Genomic DNA, 22,187 nt, shown 5'->3' on the forward strand with positions numbered 1-22,187 from the left:
TCTAGACTATCATGTTATATGCGGAGACTTGAATCAATCTCGATTATTGCTTTTGTATCACATACATTAATTAGATTGAATTTAGGTAATAAATCTTTCACGGACTATAAGGAACTCCATATCGAGATCCATTTTGATTAGATTTATTATTTTGATGAGACGATCTTATGGTTTTCAATTATGCACATGATATGTTCAAAATGAAATTAGTTCAACTGTTATATTTTTCTTCATGCTTTCTGCGCAACCAAAACATGTTAACTTCAAACGATAATAACTCAAAACGAAAAAAATACCTCTCTCATTTTTGGATATCTTATGTAAAAAAACTTAGCTCCAAGAATAAATAATATGTAAAAATATATAACAATGAGTTGTTCTGTGTAAGAACACCCGTTATAGCCCTCGAGAATGGTTCAAAAACTTTACCGAAAAGAGGCTGCGAATGTTCTGTATGCTGAACACTTCATAACCATCGTGAAACATACATGACGATATTCCAGACTCCTCACGTTGTTCATCCATATGCTGTCGCTTGTTTTTTGGTACTGAGTATTGTTGCTTCAAACATGGGGAATGGTTGATAAAACAGAAATCTTCCAGACCCGATTCGCCGCTTTAAATCTGGAAGATTAGAATCACCAAACACAATTTCAATTTCGTCAGCTACAAACGCACGTTAACACTTTAAGCACCGGGAAGAAATCTGTAAGACATACGCCTGGGACCGTACGCTTTGACTTGTGTGAAGTTGCTTGCTTTGCTTGCAAGTTTTTAGGAGACTTAAAAGTTTGCAGTTCATTCGCCTCTATGTGTGAAGTTAGCGGATAAAAGTTTTTGTTGTCTGCAAGTTTCTGTTCAACGTCTTGCTGGATTTAATGAATAATCAATTATTTCAGTTGAAATAAATTGATTGTTTATCAAGTAACAACCATCAAAATCATGCTCATTAGATAGATAATTGAATCATCCATCTTTCCAAATAGTTATTTCTTTTCTTGATCGTGAGAGAGAAAAGTTATAGACTGAAACGTGAGCGGTCAATATAAGAAAATATACACAATTTTGAAAATCAAAAAAAGTGTTCGAATAAAGTTATCGAAGTTCTTCGATAGATAAATATTTTACCTATCTTGCAGACACAATTTTATTACTCGGAAAAATGTCTGAGAAAAGTTATAGCCCCAGTTGTATGGGAGAAATTAATTATTTTGAAGATAATTGAAAAAAAATTATATGAAAGAACCGAAAACGCACTCTCGAGATAGTACTCATTCGATAAAGAATATTTTTTATTATTTTTAGCCAAATTTTCATTGGTCGGAAAAGGGTCTAAGAAAAGTTATTAATCTATATGACTTGTATGGGAGAAATTAAAAAAATCGAAGAAAATTGGAAAAAGTTATTTGAAAGGACCCAAAACACATTTTCGAGATAATACTCATTCGATAGAGAATATTTTTATCTATCTTTAGCCGAATTTTCATTGGTCGAAAAAGGGTCTAAGAAAAGTTATAGGCCAAAACCTGTACAACTTGTATGGGTAAAATAAATTGATTTAAAGAACATTGAAAAAAGTTATTTGAAAGGACTCAAAACACATTTTTGAGATAGTACTCATTCAATAAAGAATATTTTTATTTATCTTTAGCAAGGTATCAGAAAAGTTATTGGCCAATACGTTCAGAAGTTCTACGGGGGAAGGGTCTGACTGGGTAAGAAAGTAAAAAGTAAAAAGGAAGTAAAAATTTCTATTGCATAGAAATTTTGACTATTCTTCGAATCCATATGTAATTCACCATAGGATCTAAATTCCTAACGAAAAAGCTTGAAATATTGAACTTTTTTTGAAGATTTAGAGATTCAGTACTACTATAATTCGTATTTAAATGTGTTCCTACGTCTTTTATAGACATGTGTGATTTTTTCAGATAAGAGCTATAGTGAAAAGAAATTAGTTTTTCTTCTTTTCCACATTCTGAATAGGCTTGAAAATGAAAATTTGAGAAAATACTCAAACTATGGTGTACCGTGACAAATTATAACAAAATTCTATCCCCCGCGTAAAAAAATCCTGGGTGAATAGAATTTATTAGAGTATATAAAACTGTTTTTTGATGATTATTTATTGAACTATTTATTATCAAATACGAATTCGAAATTTTTCGTTCATACAACAATATCTCAGTATTGAATGGTCCGACAGCAATGTTATAGAAATCAAATCAAAGATAGTTGATAACGTGAATTGGAATTGCTATCTTTGAAAAAACAGAAAGAAAAATCGATTTCTCATTTCTTCCCGATATTTTTGTCCACTACATCTACATACATTAAGATACAAATTTCTCTGTAAAATATTCCGTGTAAATTCATGTAAATTATGCTTTAAAGTGATTTATATTCCATCTTCATGCGTTGATATTTTACGATTTAAAGCATTTCAAAAATCGCCTAAAAATTTCGACTTCGCACTCTGTTTGTTCAATTTTTTTTCGAGTGTGAAAAAGTTCTATTTACATTTTCGCTAAATTTTGACATTTTGGCCCATACCTTTTCTCAGACTTTTTTTCGGTCAACGAAATTTGGCCGGGAATGGATAGAAGTATTCTCTATCCAATGAGTATTATCTCAAAAATGTGTTTTGAGTCCTTTCAAATAACTTTTTTTCAATTTTCTTTGACATAATTAATTTCCTCCATACAATTTGGACCTTTATTTTTCTAATACCTTATTTCGATTAATGAAATTGTAGCTGGAAGATAGGTAAAAGATTTCTGTATCGAATAACTTTGATAATTCTATTCGAACAACTTTTTTTTGATATTCAGAATTATATATATTTTCCTATATTGACCCATGTTCACGTTTCTGTCTATAACTTTTCTCTGTCACAAATTATGTGGAAAGTTGAATGATTCTATTCTCTATCTAATGAGCATGATTTTGAATGTTGTTACTTGATAAAGAATCAATTTATTTCAACTGAAATAATTCATTATTCATTAAATCCAGCAAGACGTTGAACAGAAACCTGCACACAAAAACTTTTATCCGCTAATTTCACACAGGAGTCCGTAAAGAAGGAACGGGAAAACGAGAAATCTCGTGAGCGGTCCGCAAAATGTTAAGCTATTGACGACACCGACTACACCATCACGAGTTCGATTAGTAGGAAAATATACTATGAAAAGATACCGCATTCTCTCTTTTAGTTTGATCGATTGTTCGATACAGGACTATTTCTTCTGCAAACTGGAGTAATTAATTTTCATACATTTCAGTAAAATCAATAAAACAATAGGAGGCGATCTGGCGTAGTGGTAACATCCATACCTCTCACGCAGAGATCACGAGTTCAATTCTCACTCCCGACATTCTTCCAAAAATGGAAGTAAAAAGTGACGAACCAGCCGAAATGTGTTGAAAATCACTATAATAAAGAAAAAAAAATAAAAAAGAAAACAATAGATTATATTGCAATATAATAAACCTCACAATGATGATACTTGTGGGAAATATACATTCTTTGAACTAGAATGAGAAACTTTACAGTAAAAATGAGAATTGCAGAAAATATGGCACTCGAATACCATTTATCCGGATAGAATATTCCCCGCATATCAAATAATCCCGAATGAGAAAGAAATAAAAATTCAAAAAAGAATCTAATTTTTGGTAATAGTCCTGAAAATAAATTGAAATCACATCAAATCATCACAAATTAAACACGACGTAAGAAAGAAGCTTATTTGTCAAAGAACGAATAATTTTCTTACATTATTGAATTTTGATATTTATATCAGGTTAATCTAACCCCAATATTTAGAACGAAACAAATAAACGCGAAAGAACAACTCACGTATAAAGAAATAAAAACTACTATAAAATATTACATTTTGTTCCCCTACCTTTTCACTTTTTCTAAACATTTATGCTCTATTTTATTTTTATGTTGAAATTACTTTCTATATTTTAGAGAAAATGTCCAAAAGCACGGTTTTATGTATACATGGTCTCTAAGCTTTAAAGAGCAATACGGAAAGGAAAGGAGGAGCCATAATAATTGTATCTACAGTAATGTCTGTTTGGTACTTACTCGAGAACTATTCAAGCAAACGAAATAAAATTTGGCATGTGGAGGTTTTAGGATGCAATAAATGTTTCAAAGGTGGTTAGATACTCCACTCCAGGGGGGGCTGCCATACAAATGAAACACAAATTTCTGCTTTACTCGAGAATTAATCAGGCATATGAAACCAAATTCGACATGTGAAGGTTTTATGGTGCAATAAACGATTCTATTGTGGTTAGAGACTCCTCCCCCTTTCTTAGGGAGGGGGCTGCCATACAAACGAAACACAAATTTCTGCATTACTCGAGAATTTATCAAGCAAACGAAAAAAAAATTCGGCATTTGGAGGTTTTAGGATGCAATAAATGTTTCTATGGTGGTTAAATACTCCACCCCCCTCTCTTAGTGGTTAGAGACTCCTCCCTCTTCTCTTAGGGGGGGTTGCCATACAAAAGAAACACAAATTTCTACATTACTCGAGAATTTATCAAGCAAACGAAATAAAATTCGGCATGTGGAGGTTTAAGGATGCAATAAATGTTTCAATGGTGGTTAGATACTCCACCACCCCTTTCTAAGGGGGGGCTGCCATACAAATGAAACACAAATTTCCGCTTTACTCGAGAATTAATCGAGCATATGAAACCAAATTCGGCATGTGGAGGTTTTAGGGTGTAATAAATGATTTTATGGTGGTTAGAGACTCCTCCCCCTCTCTTAGGGAGGGGGCTGCCATACAAACGAAACACAAATTTCTGCATTACTCGAGAATTTATCAAGCAAACGAAAAAAAAATTCGGCATTTGGAGGTTTTAGGATGCAATAAATGTTTCTATGGTGGTTAGATACTCCACCCCCCTCTCTTAGTGGTTAGAGACTCCTCCCTCTTCTCTTAGGGGGGGTTGCCATACAAAAGAAACACAAATTTCTACATTACTCGAGAATTTATCAAGCAAACGAAATAAAATTCGGCATGTGGAGGTTTAAGGATGCAATAAATGTTTCAATGGTGGTTAGATACTCCACCACCCCTTTCTAAGGGGGGGCTGCCATACAAATGAAACACAAATTTCCGCTTTACTCGAGAATTAATCGAGCATATGAAACCAAATTCGGCATGTGGAGGTTTTAGGGTGTAATAAATGATTTTATGGTGGTTAGAGACTCCTCCCCCTCTCTTAGGGAGGGGGCTGCCATACAAACGAAACACAAATTTCTGCATTACTCGAGAATTTATCAAGCAAACGAAAAAAAAATTCGGCATTTGGAGGTTTTAGGATGCAATAAATGTTTCTATGGTGGTTAGATACTCCACCCCCCTCTCTAAGGGAGGGGGGGATGGTGCTGCTATACAAATGAAACATTTCCGCATAATTCAAAAACTATTCAAACAAACGGAACCAAATTTGGAAAGGAGAGGGGGTCGGCTATGGTCTTCCGACACACCTACCCACTCTATAAGGGGAAGGGGGCTGCCATACAAATGAAACACAAACTTCTGCATAACTCGAGAACCAATCAAGCAAATGGAGTCAAATTTGGGATGTGAGGGTTTTTGGGTACGATAAATGTGTCTATTATGGTATGACACCTTTCCCTTCTCTGGAATGGAGAGGGGGTTCCATAAAAACAATACGCATATTCTAACCAAACATGAAAATAGAAAATTTTCGGAAAACTCTGAAAGAAAATGGAAAAATTCGGAACATTCAATTCGCATATGTTCTACAATTTCACAGTGACAAATGGGCAAACAATTTTAAGTTTGCGCTAACGAAATTGATCTTTGTTCGAAAGTGGAAGTGGATTTTAATGAGATAAAACGCACTCCTATATCGTCTTCTATCTACATAAATAAAAATGAATCGCCGAATGTGTTCATAAGAGCAAAATTCGAGAAAGGAATAGTCCGATTTAGGGCTGTCTTTATTCTATCATATTTTCTGTATCAAACATTTATTCCATGTAACGGAGAAACGTGTTATTTGCAAGTGGTTGAAAAGTCTTGAACGAGAATTGTGTCTGAAAATAATCTGATATTATAATGACGAGTTTTGGTAGAAGTACTAGGAAAACGTGAATGTTTTGTTGATAACAAAAAATAAATTTTGGGCGGGACGAAGTTTGCCAGGTCAGCTAGTATCTAGATAAAAATACAAATAAACATATTCTATTTTATGAGAATAGATGTATCTATCATGTACTTGCAATATTAGAATGAAATATATTTTATTTTCTGTACTTTTTTTTCGAATTTTTATATTTTGACAATTGAACATCACACCGTTCAAAATGACCGATTTGGTAGCAATAGGTATATAACAACTGTCGGTAGTCCTAGTGTTAAACGTATTTTTTTCCTAAGATTATATCAGAATAGAGAAACATTTGAATTGAACGAAATATTTTTATAGTCTTAGGTCCACCACCCTTCTATTTTTTACATTTTCCTTTAGTTTGATTACAATTTTTTTCTTCTAATTTCTATCTCAATGAACTCGATATCACTGAAAAATTGAGTTCGTTGCAATTGAAATGAAATCAAAACGAATCTCCCTAGATAAGTGCATTTCACTATTACGTTTGAGTGTAGTAAAACTCGAAAGAGAATGGTCACCATTAGCATAAAATTTATTGGACTTTACGAGCTGATGCTAGTACATCGGGAAAACAAACAACCGTACTAAAAAAGCGACTCGACGAGAAAATTTTCAACCACCCCCGAACGCTAATAGGAACGGATCTTGTGGATCAGAAGGGGCCACTGCCGCGTGTTGTAAATTGTATTCTCAGCTTGCACGCAAAACTGTAATTTGCTGAAATGCTACTTCCAAAACAATATCTGATGCTTAATTGTATGCATCAAAGAGGATGGCTGTGTTTTTTTTTTGCGCGCTGAAGTAGAGCTCATTGAGCAATTGATTGATGTGCTCCAACAGAAGCGCTTGCCGGCGCTAAGCAGTGTGTCGCGCGGCCTGGAACCGGGAGCTTGCGTTGGTGGAGAATAAGATAATTACACTCGAGTGGCTCTTCTCTTACGGGGAGAGAATACCAGCGAGACAGTTTAAATTAAAGTTGAATGACAGACGGTGGGAGGGTTGTCGTTTTAAAGTATGAAAAAAGTGGAATACACTTCGAAATAATAAACAGAACAGAGTATATTGCTGCCTCGACTGAACAAAGGAAATATTACGTTCTCGTCTAATCGGAAATATGGCCAAACCAGCGACCAGTCCCGGCACTATGTGGGTTAATTTCAAATTAAAAATTAAACGCTGTTCCGCCCTTATCGATTTGTCGTTTCGTGCCGACAGAAAAAAAAGTTCTCGCTCGCATGACCAGCACTACTGGTTCAGTTGCCCGTGTCTGCCATCGGAGACAATTTATATGCGATGAACTTATGAACTGCCGGACCAGCAGACAACATGCTCACACATAGAACGGACGGCGTCAAAGGGCTGCACATCGATCCGACCCATTCTCCCTCAACCGCCCCCGACTTGAATGACGATAATCTACATAGATATATAGGAGCAAACCCATATCTGGCGACGGATCGTGCCAAACTGCCCCGACAACCGGTTTGGAAATGAGCCAATTTACAGACGAAATGAAAAACGTTACTCTCCGCAAACTTGGTTTCGTCTCGTGACTGACTGCATACAATGTGAGGTGATGCTTTTCCGCGCGACGATTCTACATTTTCAATCGACTCAAGCGCCGCGCTGTTTGCTAACTGCCACCGAATGTGGATCAGTGACTCGGCGGGTTTCAAAGGTTTTTTTTTCGCTCCCTTGCTCTCTTGGTCAATCAAACTGTGCGGGAAATGTGGCGACAGGAGTGGGTGACAATGTTTTCGATTCGGCGAAAAATTTAATTTCAGCATTCCGCTCGATGACACCAACCTTTGAATGTGTCATGTTCGCGAGCGAGGGGCTACCTTTGCGCCCTAGATGCACCGCACCACTATGGGAGATTTCGATACGAGCAAGTGGACAAAAATGTATTCATCATTTTTTCAACACTTCTGGTACTTTGCCTACTTGTTATGATCGAAACAAGTTGCTTAAGATCATTTGTGACTATATCACGATCAAATTTTGAAAGAGACGGGTATTTTAAATATGTCAAGTTTGGTGAGTATCGGTCAAGGCGTTTCAGAGATATGGTGGATTTTTTTAAAAAATTTTCATTAGGGTGCCCACTTATATTTTAGGATGGTCCAAAAAAAATGTTTTTCCCTTTTATCCAAAAATGATTTTTTACAAAAAATCATAACTTTTAAATTACTGAACCGATTCAGATGAAAAAAAGGATTTTGTTCTAGTAATTATTGATTGTATTTGTTTTTTTTAATTGTTTACCTGGCTTTGGAATAGAGGGCGCTATGTTTTATATATTTACTTGAAAGCTGATGTTCTACATAACATATATTAACAACTAGAGAGAGTGTTTTTTACATTTTTGAGTTATGATCAGTGTTGCCACACGTACAGATTCATCTGGAAAGGTACAAACTTTTTCGTTATTCTTGGTACAGATTCTGTACGGAACAGAGTACAGATTTTCGTCAAAAAGTACAAATTGCTTCAGTTTTTTCCGCGGGTGAAATTTCTTACATTTAAACAAAGCTACATCATGTTACATGATGACTTTTACGCCGCAGTATCGCTTGGTGCGGCAGCTCGAAACTTTTAATAAATAATAGTATGCAATCTAGGTTCAGAAAAACAATGTATAAACATCATCAAACACACGAATGGCGAATGAAATGTAAATGTGGTATTCGTAGTAAATAAATGACTATTTTTATGCTAATAGAATGGATTTTTCTCTACAACGAATATTTCCGATCGTACGGTTTTTAGAAGAAAAAGTACAGATGAGAAAGATTTTGAACCCCTCCGGTACAGATTAAAATGAGGCAACACTGGTTATGATTTTTTAAAGTTAACTGATGGTACGAAATATATTTTTCCTCTTTTTCTAAAAATTGAGTTTTCTCAAAAAACCATAACTTTTGAACTGCTGGGCCGATTCAGATGATCGACATAACAAATTGAAGCCAATGAACTAGTCTTTTTTATGCTACTTTTCCTCAATGGGTACGATTTCACAAAGTACTTAAATTTCGAAAAAAATCAAAAACTCATATCTCCATTTTGGTGAGTTTACCACAGCATCACTTTCGTCAAACTTTGTTAAATTGAGAGGGCTTTCCAATAAAAATATACAAAAAAAAATCGTTTTGTGATATGAGGGTTTTGATTTTTAAATTAAATTTTTGTGTAAGATTTTTTAACAGTATATTTCAAATGTTATTTCTCCTGAATCGTTCATTTATTTTTTCAACAACTTTGTCGAACATCATATTTAATCATCTGAATTTTTAGTTTCGATTTTAAAAGAAAAGTTGATGGGTCTGGGCATAAGGGCACGGACGGGATCTTGACATAGGACTGTGATTGTGTGTAGTAATTGCATTTGATTTTTTTATTTATTCCAAAATCTGTATTTTTTTCTTTTTTGTTATATCAAATGGAAGCCCTGAAAAAAATAAACCATTTCCTGTATGAACTTGTATTCTTTAAACATCATCTCATTTATCGATGATAAAAATGTACACAAAAATACCATTAAAGCCATTACTACCCGTTTCTTCTGTTTATTCAGTTATGCAGAAGAAGAAAAAGAGTTATCATGTATCATTCTTAAACACAAGTCTAAACAATTAAGATCTACATAAATATAAGCCTAGAACAAAAAAGTCTATGAATACAGAAATGCCTATTATCGGTAAATCGAGAATAATTCATTATATGCATCAACTCACATTGTGAGCTAACGCCCGAATTCAGGCAAAAAGATTGCTCGTTACGTCGAGTGGTTAGTTCAATCGAAAGAAAATATACTCATTCTAATCGTCAAATTGTCACTTGATTTACTATATTCACTACATATATTTTTAGCCAAAAAATTTCTGGATAAATTTCCTGTCTAATGATAATGATAATAACGATTTTGAGTAATATACGTTTCAAACCTCTTAACACTTAACCTTAAAGAATCGTTACAGTCAGACCGGACTAAGTAACAAGATAATAAAAAATGAGTTAGTAGTAGCAAACAATCAAGAATATCTTTACCTACATTTTACTCTCATCAGATCACACTTATGTTGCAAACAGCCAGGTTTATGATATAAATTCATTTTGACTGATCAGCAAAAACTGATAATAGTATGCAATCAGAGTGGACCAAGTGCATACAACTAAAGCGACTAGAGAGAAGCCACGTTTTTCTACCAACCAGAAAACGGAAGGAATCTCGAATGAAATGTTGGATTTCTCCGCATCAAAAGATTCTTCCCTTTGTCCTTCAGTGAACCCGGAAAAGTAACTTGAAACACAATGTATATGCTTTTCAGACAACTAATAGTTGTTGAAAAGCTGGTCGAATATATTATTATATCTTGTTCAGACAGAGTTGACCAAATGGCAGAGAGTAATAAATTGTAATTACTAAACTTTTCATGATCGATTTCAGTTCCAACCGTGGTCTTTCATTGATTGCAACTACTCTTTTTCATAATCATGCTAACCCGTTTGTCGTTGAGACCTATTTTTTAGAAAATCGAGAATTGTACTTGAAAATACATACTAATCAATGAATTTTGGTAAAATACTGTTTCAAATCATAAAACCGGTTTATTTTGTTGTATAGGTTTAATGGAGGAAATTCTACTGAATAAATGATAACATTGCATCATCAAATTGTTCAGTCATAGTGGATCAAGTCTCTGAAATTTTTTTTTTTGTTCAGTCAGAGTGGACCAAGTACACATAGTCAATCATAAAACCCTCTTAATTGACCCTTAAAGAGTTTTTTTTTGTAATGATACCTTCGTTGCCACGTTGTCCGAAACATTGTTTGTAGGAGGTTGTAATAGCTTTATTGCCAGGCGATGTATATTACAACATGATACGACCTTGCCAAAGAGTACCTAAGAGCCGTAGAAAAACAATTGGGGACAATGATTGGAAGCTACTAAAACTACACAGCTTCATACTTTGAGTTCGATTTACTCGAAATCATGATTATGTTACTTAGTCCGGTTTGACTGAACACCGACCATGTGATAGTGAAAATTGAGATTTTTGGTAGTTTTCATCATAAGTACCAAGTTTCAAAAATATCCAAAAGGGTCGGGTCAGAGGCCGGCTGATTTGGGGTGGAATTACTCACTATTATTACGTAATGCAAATGGTATACATAAATAAAAATGGATCAGTAAATTTAAATTATGAGATACAGAATAGTAGAAAGTCACAAATGCACGCCTTCCGATTGCTTAATATCTGTGTAAAAGAAGTGTTTCGTTAAATTCTAATTCGAATTTCTCATTTATAGAGCATTAACCAGAATAAATATCCTCCGTCTACCAAAATTTTTGTGACTTCGGAATTCATGGGAATCTCAGACAGATGAACAAGCATTTTCATCCGAATCGTTATGCGTTGGGGTGAAAACATTGTTGACACGTTAATAACTGTGTGAAAGAAATTGATCCACTTGTAGAGTCTGGAATCTTAATACCTAAGATACCTAGACTGTCACTATTGCACTCCGATCTTTCGATCGTTGTGACATTTGAAGCTGTACAAAAAGAACAGGAAAAAAGAATTGTTCGACCCGATGATCAAAGGTTGAGTGCGTTTTACCGTAAGATTAAACAAAACGGCTGAGAAATAAAAAATCGAAAACATAAATAAATATGAATGGTTAAAATTATGAGAAGGTAAATAACAGAATATCACAAACACACGCTTTCCTATTGCTGTCACGTTAATAGTTGTGTAGAAAGATGTGTTTTGTTGAATTTTTATTTGATATATATATTAGGGTGCCAATGAATGTATGGGACTTAAGGGAGAGTGGCGCAAGGCGGTCAAAGTTTGAGTTTTGTAAAAATCGAAAAATCACCCAAGAGGGGAGTAAAGGAAATCGGGGTTTAGGAAAGTTTTTTTTGATGCTAAATATCTTGAATCTGCATAAAACGTCGAGTTCTGGTGTCATCTCGAAAAAAAAAATTTGTCAAAAATCGACACTCTGGGACTTATTTTTTTTCGGAATACGAGACGAAACGCATGGTTTCAAGTGCCAATATAAATATTTATCTAAATTTTTCATTCGGAAATTGTTGCGAAATGTTGATTTCAGACATTTCAGACTTTCAGACAAAAAAACGACCAAGCGCAAAAAACTATGGATGGGTTATACCTATGATATAACCGCAAGGTTGACGTAGGACTGCCGTTGGCTTAGTAATCATTTGTGTTTTTTCAACTAGCAATAATCGCACCTCGGATGTTCCTCATTGGGTACGATATCGCCGCTGCGCAGAGCTATCTTTCGTATGTAATGATTAAATTATTGATTAAACTAGAGTATGAATGAAACAATTTACGAATTCAATTGCAAACAAATTCCAATTTAGGTCAATTCATGCATAATGGTAGTGGTTATCGCAGCAAATAGTTATCAACATTTTGCCTGATCATCAAACGATATGCTTAAAAGTTCAGTGAGTCAGTTACATGGAGGGATATGCAGTCTTGAATAATCGAGCCAAAGCGTTGCATTTGTACCCGCTTTTGTAGACCGTGTTAGCAAAACCATTTCTGAAGTGTAAAAATGCATGGAATTATAAAAGTACTGCCGAGATCTGCAATGCCGATTTTCCCAACTTATTGGTTTCGGAATCTGTGTTGGGAAAACACATTCCGGTTTGCAAACAAAGTATAGTAGGGTACAAAAGTACTCGCAGCTTGCATCTCATTTGAAATGCCAATTTACCCACGCTCCATGGTTTTGAAATCCGTGTTAGGGATACATTCCGATTTGAAGAAACGCAAACGAGTCCAAAATTACCCGTTGATTGCATCTCATTTGCAATGCCAGTTTCCCCAGGCTCCATGGTTTTGAAGTCTGTGTTAGGGAAACATTCCGATTAGCAAAAGCGCAAACGAATACAAAAGTACTCGTTGATTGCATCTCATTTGCAATGCCAGTTTCCCCAGGCTCCATGGTTTTGAAGTCTGTGTTAGAAAAACATTCCGATTTGCAGAAATGCAAGCGAGTACAAAAGTACCCGCTACTTGTACCTATTTTGCAAGGCCGATTTCCCCAGGCTCCATGGTTTTGAAGTCTGTCATATGGAAACATTCCGATTTGCAGAAATGCAAACGAATACAAAAGTACCCGCTGCTTGTACCTATTTTGCAAGGCCGATTTCCCCTGGCTCCATGGTTTTGAAGTCTGTCCATTCATTCCAGCGATGGTATCTCCATCGTTGCGCAATCATAACTGAGTGGATTTCCGAGCGACACTCGCTTTTATACCGATTGGTGTGGTTTCAATAGCCTGTTTTGATAGCAATTTTGAGGCTATTAAAACAAGTTTTTGGATCAAAAAGTAACAAGTATAGAGCGCGTAGACATTTTATCTTTCGAATGAAGTGTTTATCATACCATTTCATTCAGTTGTTTAGGAGCTATTAACGCTCGAAATCTCGGTCTCCGGCGTAACGCTTTCGTTTTCGAAACTTTGAACTTACACCCCAGTATAGAAATGAAAGACGTAGTCCTACGTCAAAAAATTTTTTTTGACAAATAATAATAATATTAATAATATTATTATATTATACAGGGAAACTTCGATATAACGTACCCTCGTTATAATGTACCCTCGATATAACGTCACTCGATATAACGAACATTTTACCTCGATATAACGTACACATTTCCAAAGTGCAAAGGAAAAAAAATCCAATATTTTTTTCCTGATAGAACAATGAATTATCTGTATTGTGATGCTAAAACAAGTTTTGTACCTTCAATGAATCCTGAAATACAGCTGGTTTTGTAATTCCGGATTCTAAATGAATCAAGCTTTAATCAACAGTACGAAGGGAAACATCATGAGAAAGGCTGGCTTCGTCTTCTAATTGAAGTTATTCATTAACTTTACTAAAACAGCAACACAATAATGTATTATAGACTCCGTTTGTGAGTACTTTATTATGCTTCGATATAACGTACAATTCGATACAACGTACAATCTTGAAAGTGAAATGTACGTTATATCGAAGTTTACCTGTATGAAATAAAAATATAAATAATGGATTATAATAATAAAGAAAAAAAATATTAAACTCCCTTATACGAATAAGTCCACAAGAGTCAATTTATGACGTTTTATGCAATTCGAAGACATTTGGCATCAAAATATTTTGTTTTGAAACCCCCGATTTCATGTACAAGTTAACCTGTTTTTGTGTGATCCCTTTTTGTGCAATTCCTCGTTTGTGTGACTCTTTTGTGCGATTTTATCGTGAAATCGGGAATCACTTGAATCACACAAACCAATAGCACTAACAATAAAATCGCACAAAAACAGAGTTTAAATTATGATTTCTATTCTTCTTTTCTTCTTTTTCTTATGCTTTATCTTCTTATTTTCATCTATAAAGCCACTTAACCACAATTTTTTCGGAAAGCCCATTCAATAACGTTTATAAGAATATAATATACTTATACGTTATTCTGTTACTATGATATTTTTTTTAGAATTCACTTTTTTAGAATATCTCATGTATAGTACCCGCTACAGTCCTGAAATGTTGAACTTCTCCTAGTTAAAGAGTCTACTTTCTATAGGAAATATAGAAAAACAGATCGGTGTTAGTCACTTCTCCGAATTTTGTCCGTCTGAAATCCTATAGTGCGCACTGACGCAATTTCATTACGAAAAGACAACCATGGTCGTGATTTATTTCGTGATCATCATGCGTAAACATATGCGGTGAGACACCAAAGTGTTGAAATCTTAGCGTTTGGAATGAGCGTTTAGAATGAGGCAGTCTCTTAATTTTCTTAATTCTCCGTTATGAATAAAAAATGGTATTTTTAGTCATGATTTCTACGTTTTTTCGATAATCTATTGATTGATTTTCGAATCATTAAACGTAATGGCAATATAATTTTTATCAATTTTTGTTTTGAATCGACGATGCACATTTTCCACACATTGCGTTTGCTTACGTCTCAGGTGCGATGTAGTTCCCCCCAGTTGATGCATAAAAAATCGAAAATTGTTTAAACAACCGCCAATATCAAATCCGCCTCGGTAAAGGTGAAAAACATTTCCACGTCATTTTTTTTTCACGGGTAAGTGAACCCTCCAGTGAACTGTTCTAAAATCGATACAACTCAATGATTGACTCGGCGGAAAAGTGTATGGAAGGGAAAAAACAACACTTTCCGACTTTCGTTTTCATTTCTTTGGTTTTCATCGGGAAAGTCGAGTAACTTCAGCAGTAACGCGGTCTGCGGTACGACTGTAATGGTAACAGGAACATGATGATGAGGCTAGAATTAACATCGGCGGTTCGTAGTTTAAACAAAGTAAAGAGCAAAATCAATATTCGAGATGTGACGTTACTGTTTTTTGATCGATTAAGGCAACTGTGGAGATGATAATGATCTCCCGTGAGTTGCGAGTGGTTATCATTTTTATTATATTCTACATTCTTTTTGTTGAAGAGCACTACATAATTCTTCAATCACCGACTATTAACGGAAAATCAATCATTCATTGCAACTACTGCCGAAAATCAATCATGTTGTCGACTGCGGAGAAAACTGATTTTCAAGCAACCAAAAAGTCGATATCGCCCGTCTCTGAGAGCAAGTCTAACCAGATGTACAACAACACGCTCCGGCCCCGAAACCAAAGGAAACGTCGGCGTGGAAAAACATGCACGCCATTATAAAGTCTGCCGCACGGTCTTGCGCAGCCAGCGGATTTGGCCAAAAGGTAAAAGCGTAACAGCGTCGTGCCACCCAGGTCGCGTGCGATCGACGTATTGTGGCACCATTGCAGAGAAATAAAGCCGTCAAGACTAATTAATTCCTTCCGGGAATGAGAGGTGATTTGTATTTGGGCGATTCTTTGCCTGCTTTTGAGCGTAGCATTTCTCGGAGATACTTTACGGGCGGCGTACAACCTGTGTATTTGTTCTTCAGAAAACGCTCTGGAGCGTTATTTTTCTTATGATAATCAAAACCATAAAATAGGTATTGTTATCAAAGGCAAAAATAAAAAAAACTTATAAGATGAACGAACTACATTTTCCGTCAATTGTTTAATTGACCATTACATCTCGGAAAGAACATCTCATATTGCAAGTTATCAGAACTTGACATAATATCAACAACCTACGAATAACGCTTAGTTCACTCCAAGATTTTCATGTGGGAGCAAAATTCGATATTGGTGAATTTCGATGCGTATATACATATCAAAAGTGAAATGTTTTGGGGACGTTTTTTTTTCTGACGTCGGTGATAACAGCTTTGCTAATGAAGCTGGCCGAATGAAACCCACGTAATTATGATCCGCTAGTGCTGGTGATGAATGTAACGGTAAAACAATCTGCGCTTCATGTTGATGTAATCTTCTGAGTCAACTACCGGCTTAGTTGTGGAGAAGGCAATACGGTTTCTCACGAGGTTTCCCTTCCGGTTGAAATGTAACGATGTATTTCTACCAAAATAATCTTGAAAATGTGTATGAAAGGTTTGCTACACTTTTGGTTTTCAATAATTCAAACATTGTACTTACTCCAGATACGAGAACCCTTATTCGGAACTAGTTTGTCGTCTCCGCAAAAATCGACCCAATGCGTCTATAGAAACGTTTCTGGGGGTATACGATAAAAGCTTACGCGAACATTTTCACTCGTATTCAGGCAGCTTTTCACTGAACAACGCATTTTTAATGTCCACTTTCCCTGATATAATATTTTTTCTGAACGAAATAAAAACAAATGAATTCACAGTCACGTAAATGTTTTCTACTGCGATTCGAAAACATTCGATGAAAAGTGGAACGAAGAGTTGCCAGATGATTTTTAAAAAATATCTGTAAAAATATGTGAAAGTCTGTTAAAAATGTGGAAATGTCTGTAAAAGTCACGGATCTGCAGAAATGTCTTTTAACGTTAATTTTCACAGATTCATTAATACTTTGTACATCGCGATGCACGTAAGATTATTTTTTTTTTTTTTATCCAAAATATATATTTTTATTAAGGTTCATATGGCGTCAGCCTAACGGGGCCGGGAGTTCAATTTTTCTACAATGTTTGCTTACAACTATGTTAGTAATATGTAACCGATTACTCGCGGTTGGCTCGAGGTTAGTATTACAAGTGTTCTCATAATTGGTATGTTGCAGTCTTCGATGCTCTGTACGTGTGCCCGACACGGGATACCTGCTATTGGGATGCAGCTGACCATTAATCAGCAACGCCCCCCTAGTCTGTACCCCATATCTAGCGTGGTGCGTCTTTCTCGACTCGAGGAATCCAGGATAGAATGGGCACTAGCCGGCGCAATCATCAGCTCGTGTAGAGTTGTCATAAGCGGTACAACCTTTGGCTCTTGTTGAATGATCAGTGGCCTGCACAACCTTTGGCCCGTGTATCTGTAAAGAGTGTGTGTATGTATTGCCGCGACTAAGTAAAAGTTTATCGTTTGGATAGGAGGGATATGAAACGGGGACACAACGAAGGAAACATCATTAAACGTTGACATCGGCGTTTCTGAGGAACAGATATAGATAAAGCAGAAGATCAGGATCACGGCTACCTAAGATATCCCGGACGGGGATATCCGATTGTCTGCCTTGTGCTCTCAGTACTCTAGAGAGCTGAGAGCGAGCAGCATGGAACCGGATACACGACCAGACAACATGCTCGATGTCGTGGTAGCCATCGCCACAATCACAAAGATTGTTTGCTGCGAGCCCAATGCGATAGAGATGCGCGTTTAGGTTGTAGTGATTGAACATAAGCCGAGATATCACGCGAATGAAATCACGACCTACATTCAATCCCTTGAACTATGCACTCGTCGAGACCTTAGGGATAATCGTGTGTAACCAACGACCGAACTCATCTTCACTCCACATGCGCTGCCAACTTACGAGCGTATTCTGACGAGGAATGTGGAAAAATTAATTATAAGCAATTTGCCTTTCAAAAAATTGGGCCTTCTGAAGCGCCCACCTTAGCTAGCGAGTCGGCTTTCTCATTCCCCGGTATCGAGCAATGAGAGGGAACCTATGCTAAGGTAATCTTGAATAATTTTTCGACCAAAACACTCAATAGTTGTCTTATTCTTGTTAGGAAATAAGATGAGCATTTATCAACTTTCATTGAGCGGATTGCCTCTATTGAGCTGAGACTGTCTGAAAAAATAAAATAGTGGTCGATGGGCAATGTTTCAATGATCCCTAATGCGTAATATATCGCACCCAGTTCAGCGACATACACGGAACAAGGATCTTTGAGTTTGAAAGAGGCACTGGAATTTTCATTGAAGATGCCGAAGCCAGTGGACCCGTTTATGAATGAACCGTCAGTAAAGAACATTTTATCAGATCTAACTTTCCCATATTCTGCCGAAAATATCGGCGGAATAGAATCGGAGCGTAGGTGATCTGGGATTCCATGGATTTTTTGTCGCATGGACAGATCAAAAATGACAGAGGAATTGCAGAAGTATGGGAAGCAAACTTGGTTGGAGATGCCTGGTGAAGGGTGCACGTCGTGGGTAAGGTACTCATGGTATAAAGACATAAAACTTGACTGAGGAGTCAGTTGGAGTAGATTTTCGAAATTATCAATCACCAATGGATTCATGATCTTGCAACGGATGAGAAATCTGTAGGATAATTCTGTGATCCGAAGAGTAAGCGGGGGTACTCCTGCCAAAACTTCGAGACTCATCGTATGTGTCGAATGCAAACACCCCATGGCTATACGCAAGCAACGATATTGTATTCTCTCCAGCTTGAGAATATGAATCCTGGCAGCTGATCGGAAGCAAAAACTGCCATATTCTAACACTGATAATATCGTTGTTTTGTACAACTGAATGAGGTCTCCTGGATGGGCACCCCACCATGTTCCGGTTATTGTTTGGAGAAAATTGATTCTTTGCTGGCATTTCTGTTTCAAATACGCAATGTGTCTCCCCCAGGTACACTTAGAATCAAAATATACACCCAGGTATTTGAAAAACATAGAGTGTTGGATCGTTTTGCCGGATAGGTGCAGCTGGAATTGGGCGGGTTCGTGCTTCCTAGAAAAAACGACCATTTCAGTTTTCTCCGTAGAGAATTCGATACCCAGCTTGAGGGCCCACGTGAACAGATTGTTCAGGGTATCTTGCAACGACTTTTGCAGAACGACGGGATTAGTAACCGTGATGGAAATAACTCCATCGTCTGCAAGTTGTCTCAACGTGCAGTCTCTAGTTAGACAATCATCCATATCATTGACGTAAAAACTGTACAAGAGGGGGCTTAGGCAGGAGCCTTGTGGTAGGCCCATAAAACTGTAACGAGAAGATTTCGAGCTGCCATGAGAGAAAATCATGTGCTTTTCTGACAGTAAATTGTACAGGAAATTATTGAGAATTGGTGAAAGTCCACGATTATGAAGCTTCTCTGAGAGAATTTCCATGGAAACTGAATCAAATGCCCCTTTGATATCGAGAAAAACGGAAGCCATTTGTTCTTTGCGAGCAAATGCGATTTGGATTTCAGAAGATAGCAGCGCGAGACAATCATTTGTCCCTTTACCTCGGCGGAAGCCAAACTGCGTATTTGACAGCAAATTGTTCGTTTCGACCCACTTGTCCAAACGAAGTAGAATCATTTTCTCTAACAATTTACGAATACAGGATAACATTGAAATCGGCCTATACGAGTTGTGATCGCAAGCCGGCTTGTTGGGTTTCCGTATGGCTATCACTCTCACTTGTCTCCAGTCATGCGGGACAATATTCAGCTCCAGAAACTTGTTGAACAAGTTCAGCAAACGCTGTTTTGCCAAGTCGGGAAGATTCTTCAACAAGTTGAATTTAATCTTGTCCGACCCCGGAGCTGAATTATTACATGAGAGAAGTGCAATTGAGAGAATTCCACCATCGAAAAATTCTCATAATCGCTTTGAAGCGGTATATCGCGTACGATATGTTGTGCAGGGACAGAATCGGGACAAACCTTTCCTGCAAATTCTGAAATCCAACGGTCAGAGTATTCCTCACTTTCGTTTGTATGGTTCCAGCCACGCATTCTCCTAGCCGTATTCCAAAGAGTGCTCATAGCGGTCTCCCTTGACAAACCATTGACGAACTTCCGCCAATATCCACGCTTTTTTGCTTTAATCAAACCTTTTAGTTTGGCTTCTAGAGCTTGGTACTTTAGAAACCATTCCACTAATCCAGTTTTCCGGAATTTTTTGAAAGCGGATGATTTTTCAAGGTAGACCTTTGAACACTCCCTGTCCCACCAAAGTGATGAAGGACGACGTCGGAAAGTGGTAGCCGGTACACGTTTCTTTTGAGCTTGAAGTGCGCTTTCGTAAATCAAACTCGATATAAAGTTATACTCTTCGAGCGGAGGAAGTTCATGCATTGAAACAATTGCTTCAGATATTATTTCCGCAAATGTTCTCCAGTCAATATTCTTCGTGAGGTCATACGAAATATTGACTGACTCACGAAAGCTTGATTCATTAGCGATCGATAAAATTATTGGTAGGTGATCACTACCGTGGGGATCTTGGATTACCTTCCACATGCAATCCAGGGATAACGAAGAAGAGTATAGAGATATGTCTAGCATGCTTGCCCGTGCAGGAGGGTTGGCTATTCTGGTTGCTTCCCCAGTATTCAAAACTGTCATGTTGAAGTTGTCGCACAGATCATAAATCAACGTGGCACGGCTGTCATCATAGTGTGACCCCCATGCTGTTCCATGGGAGTTGAGGTCACCTAAGATTAGCCGCGGCTCCGGCAATGCCGCGATGATATCAAAAAACTGATGGCGGCCGACCATGGTTCTTGGAGGAATATATATCGAGACAATGCAGAAGTCTTTGCCATTGATTTGTGTCTGGCAAGCGACAACTTCAATGCCTATCATCGATGGGAGAGTGACTCTATAGAAGGAGTGACATTTTTTGATCCCCAATAGTACGCCACCAAACGAGTCATTTCGATCGAGGCGAATAATGTTGAAATCGTGGAAATTCAGCTCGTCGGCTGAAGAAAGCCATGTTTCACAGAGGGAAAATACATCACAGTTAGAACTATGAACTAAAAATTTAAATTGATCTAGTTTAGGGATGATGCTTCTGCAATTCCACTGTATTACAGTGGTCAAATCCTTGACCTCTTGCCCTGAATCAGGCATCGAGGGAAATGAACGCTGCCAAAAAACCACATTTTTCTTTCAAAAATGTTCTCACAATCGGAAGCAAACATAATACTATGCTTTTAAGAGGGTCGTTTATATTTAAAGCATTTAAAATGTTGTCCACCAGGTCAGAAAGCGCAAGCAAGCCAGATTGTGGCTGTTGCCTCAACCGCGAAAAAGGAACAGACGTGTTGGGCTCTGCTCCGGGAAGTGCTGAGGACCCCTGGTGCGTAGAAGAACCGCTTAAACCAGGAGGTACTTGCTTCGGTCTATTCTCAGCACGTTCGATTCGAGTTTTCATTCCAACTTGGGAAGTTTCGGTTTTCTTTCTGGGGAGTGATGGAAAAGAAGTAATTTTTCTTTTCCTGATGGCACCCTGCGATGTACCGGAACCTCCTGCATTGGGAGCGTCAGCAACAGGCTCGTCGTTCTGCAGAATGGAGTAGGGATTGTCCTGAGTCGTTGGAACGGGACTCTTAAGCATTTCTGCATAAGTCCGCTTGGAACGTTCTTTTAAGGAACACTCGATTTTTTCCCCTCGTTGTATGTACACCGGGCATTGAGTAAGATCATGAGGAGTCCCGCCGCAATGAAGACACTTGTGCTCTTTCGCGCAAGGATTCTCATCATGGCTCTCTCCACAATCTGCGCAACGTTTTTTTTTGCAACAATAGGCGGCCGTGTGACCGAGTTGCATACATTTGTTGCATTTCATTACCCGGGGTACAAACAACCGAACAGGTAAACGAAGTGCATCTATTGCAACGTAGTTAGGAAGGGC

General features: G+C 37.2%; 1 protein-coding gene and 1 pseudogene across 5 annotated transcripts in view; one reads left to right on the plus strand and one right to left on the minus strand.

Annotated features, from left to right (window-relative positions):
* The window catches only part of LOC129773218 (dual specificity calcium/calmodulin-dependent 3',5'-cyclic nucleotide phosphodiesterase 1A-like), a 544,686-nt gene that overhangs the window by 190,369 nt on the left and 332,130 nt on the right, over positions 1-22,187 (plus strand). The gene's annotated exons all lie outside the window — the stretch shown is intronic.
* LOC129780830 (U4 spliceosomal RNA) lies at positions 12,406-12,482 on the minus strand (annotated as a pseudogene).

The sequence above is a fragment of the Toxorhynchites rutilus genome, chromosome 3 (genome assembly GCF_029784135.1).
Source record: "Toxorhynchites rutilus septentrionalis strain SRP chromosome 3, ASM2978413v1, whole genome shotgun sequence".
NCBI classification, from domain to species: domain Eukaryota; kingdom Metazoa; phylum Arthropoda; class Insecta; order Diptera; family Culicidae; genus Toxorhynchites; species Toxorhynchites rutilus.